The following is a 3912-nucleotide window of genomic DNA, read 5'->3' on the forward strand; positions in this document are numbered from 1 at the left end:
ATCAAATTTTAAAGAAAATTAATTGTATATATATAAACAAAACACATATTGACCAAATTAATAAAAAATAATAATTATGACCATGTTTATAAAAGTCAGTGGAATACAGCATGGTTTTCAACATAGGTATTGTTAGTTACCATCAAGACTCATATTATATGTTTATGTGACAGGAAACACCCACCATGAATAAGCAACAAAAAAAAACCTTCAAATTGGTTCATTTCATGTGGAGATGACCACGTACAAAGGATTTAATTTTAAAATACAATCAGATAAATTATTTATTTGAAAGAAAATATTTTATTTATACTTTACAACCTCCATAGAAATGGCGGTTGTGATGCTTAGATGAGACGCAAATTAAAACAATTGGACTGTAACACATATTTTTATATCTTCAAAAATTGTTCCTATCATGCGGTGGAACTCATATAGGCTAGGCAAGTTGATGCCTGGAACTATATATATATATACACAGCAACAATATTATATGAGCAGACTTAAAAGAAAGAATCTGTATCGAAACACTCCCTTACAGCGCAACAGTATTCCTCGTTTCTAACACCAACAGAGCGGGATTATCAATCTTTATTGCGAGCTTTGAATTTGCAAAACAGGTTTTGAGCGGGATTGTGATTGAGTGCATAAGCAGACAAAAATGGAAAATTTGATCCAATACTTCTCCCAAATGACTATAAATTGAGAGAAAGGCGCAGATTGTGACATTACATCTTTTCTCTCCTACAAACCCTAGTTTTTTTTTGCTCTGTGACTGATTTGGGAAAAAATGTCGCTAAAATACTCGCAATTGTTAGCTTTATCGGGGCAAACTGTTCTGGATCAACAATTTTGCTCTGAGACGGCCACCACATTGACTATTTGGAACAAATCGCAGTTATTTTCTGGTGAGGGTTTCACTGTATTTGATTCTAACGGAGATCTCCTCTTCAGAGTGGATACCTATGCTCTTGCTCACAATCAGCTTATTCTCATGGCCGCCCAGGGCAAACCGCTTCTCACTTTGCGCCGCAAGGTAAATATATCACATATCGTTTGTAATTTGAAGCGAATCATTTCTAATTTTAGGCAATTACCTTATTCTTCTGCAAATGCTATTGATAGATTTAAGTAAATATCTCAGATTTTAAGTTCTGTTTTGAAAGCAATATATGCAGCTGAGAGATTTTGTGAAATATTTCCATTCGAAGTTCTGTTTTGGAAGTTATATACGCAGCTGAGAGACTTTGTTAAATATTTTCTTTCGAAGTTCTGCTCTGCGAATTCTGTTATGTGATTGACAAATCTAAGGTGAATATCTCATTTCTAAGTATTGTTCATCAAATTCTATGATGCAATTCTCATTTCTAAGTTTTGTTTACAATTTCAACCATGCAATTGATAGATTTATTGTAAATGATTTGGTCTGCAAATTCTGTATGTAATTGATGGATTTGTGTTCTGTTCTGCAAGTTCTATTATATATTTGAGATAGATTTAGGTAAACCTTTGATTTCTATGTTCTGCTGTGTAAATTCTATCATGTACTTGACAGACTTTGGTAAACATCTCATTTGTATGCTCTGCTGCGCAAATTCTGTCATGTAATTGATGACTTTGGGTAACTATCTCACTTCTAAGTTCTGTTCTGCAAATTCTGACATGTAATTGATGGATTCGGATACATATCCCATTTCTAAGTTCTTTTGTGCAAATTCTATCATGTACTTGACAGATTTAGGTAAAGATCTCATTTATAAGTTCTGTTCTGCGAATTCTATCATGTAATTGATGAATTCGGATAAATATCTCATTTATAAGTTCTGTTCTGCGAATTCTGTCATGTAATTGATGAATTCGGATAAATATCTCATTTCTAAGTTCTGTTCTGCAAATTCTACATTTTCTTGATAGATTTAGATAAATATTTCATTTCGACATATTCTGTTCTACGAGTTCTAGATTTAGGTGAAGTATCTCATTTCTATATGTTCAATCTGCAAATCCTCTCACATAATTGATTGATTTACGGGTGTTCACGGCCTTCCTTCGCAGCTTCCAAGTCTGCACCACAGATGGGAAGGCTATTTTGGAGACAAAATCGATGGCCAAGAACCTGTATTTACTGTGATGAAATCATCCATACTACCGACGAAAGAGTGCGCCCAAGTATTTATGAATTGCGGCTTCTTTTGGAAACCCTGCTCAGACTACGAGGTCGAAGGTTCCTTTTCACGCCGCGACTGCACGATTTTCACAAACGCTCCTCGAATGACTGCAGCAGAGGTAAGTGGATGCGCCTCCCCGATTTGATTTATTTCATATTTATTTAGTAAATCTCTTTATTTTCTCTACCGTCTTTGCAATAAAGGTTCTTCTTTTTATTAAAGATCTTCAGAGAAAAGGATTTCTGTGCAGGTGAAACGCAAGAGCGGCTGTCCCGGAACGATGCTAGGTAAAGATGTTTTCAGTCTGAGTATTGAACCAGGCTTCGATCAGGCTTTCATGGTAGGTTTGATTATCATACTGGAACAGATCTCCCTGGCCACAATGAGCTTCCTCTGTTAACTGCATGTTCACACAGAAAAAAATCCACCGGGAAGAGATGAGTGCAGAACGGCGCAATCCGTCAACTGAAGTTAACGTCTCTCCCATCCGCATGAGATCTTCACCTGTGCAAACAGTTCCACGATTTTCACAAATCTTCCCCGCCTCTTCTCAAGGCAGTTCTTTAGTTTTCTTTGCGAATCTTTATTTACATATATCAATTCCTTTTCATTTGATCTTCACTTGTTGTGGCAAAGGTTCTACCCTGAGCTTTGAGTCTTTCTGAGAACATTGAATGAGTTTGTCAGTGATAAATTTATTTGTGTTTTCGATGTAGAGAAATTGTGTTTTTATGGTGGAACTCAATGCAAGCCATCTTTCTGAGAACAGTGAACGAGGTTGTCTGTGTTAAATTTAGTTGTTTTTTATTGCATAGAAATCGTGTCTCTTACGATGGAATGTAAGTTGAGATAAACATTCTTAAGTTATGTTTTCAGATCCGTTAATTGCGGATTGCCAAGATATTTCTTTTATTAGACCATTTTTTATTCAATGAAAATTGAATGAGTTCAAATTAGTGAACAACATAAAATGTGACAGGGCATGTAAGTGTTATTTTAACAATTATAGTTGAGTTTAAATTAGGAATAATCAAAGTCTGTTTTTGTAAGAATGTGCTTAAGGGCAAAATTCACCCAAGATCAAGGAGCACAAGCACAAGCACAAGCACACAATAGACTAAAGAGTATGATCAATATGAAAATGCTTACTATTATCAAAAGCATGTAGATACACACTAGGAGAGCCTGTATATAAAGACCTCTAAGATGCATGTAAAATGTGTTTAGAAAGAACTGGGAGATAAGCATGACAATTAAGCACATATCTTCCACAATAAGAGGATAAGCACGATGAGGTGTCTAGAATGTTGTAGACATCATGTGCTCAAATAATGTGTTAACTCCTAAGTGTAGACAACATGTGCATAATTAGAGTGCAAACTCTTGTGTTGTCAACATGAAAACTCACAAGAGTACGCATACTCCTAGGTGAGTAATAAATAAATAATAAAATATATACATTAACCTAAGTAAACTTAAGTAAGTGTAAATAGTAAATATTTATTTACACCAACACCCCCCCCTTAAGTGCAACTTAGAGAAATGCCCTTAAGCTTACGAAATCTAGGATGTAATGCATGATGGGTCTCGGCTATTAGGACATGTTAGGTACTCATGTACATAATGCAATGTAATCTCTCATAAAACGGAGAAAGAGGGAAAACCTCATGCGAAAAACCCTCCCCCAAAAAGAGAGATGAAAAACACATGATGTATGGATGGATGGAGTAATCAAGACCCTCTT

General features: G+C 35.3%; 1 pseudogene across 1 annotated transcript; it reads left to right on the forward strand.

The window, feature by feature from the left end:
* Positions 1-496: 496 nt before the first annotated feature.
* On the forward strand, positions 497-2789 carry LOC149574987 (protein LURP-one-related 5-like; annotated as a pseudogene). Its single transcript, XR_016360117.1, has 3 exons — positions 497-1036; positions 2056-2286; positions 2419-2789. The product of XR_016360117.1 is annotated as a protein LURP-one-related 5-like (transcript).
* The last annotated feature ends 1123 nt before the right edge of the window (positions 2790-3912 follow it).

Source organism: Cupressus sempervirens, chromosome 2 (genome assembly GCF_028749045.1).
Source record: "Cupressus sempervirens isolate cs-2001-9-10 chromosome 2, ASM2874904v1, whole genome shotgun sequence".
NCBI classification, from domain to species: domain Eukaryota; kingdom Viridiplantae; phylum Streptophyta; class Pinopsida; order Cupressales; family Cupressaceae; genus Cupressus; species Cupressus sempervirens.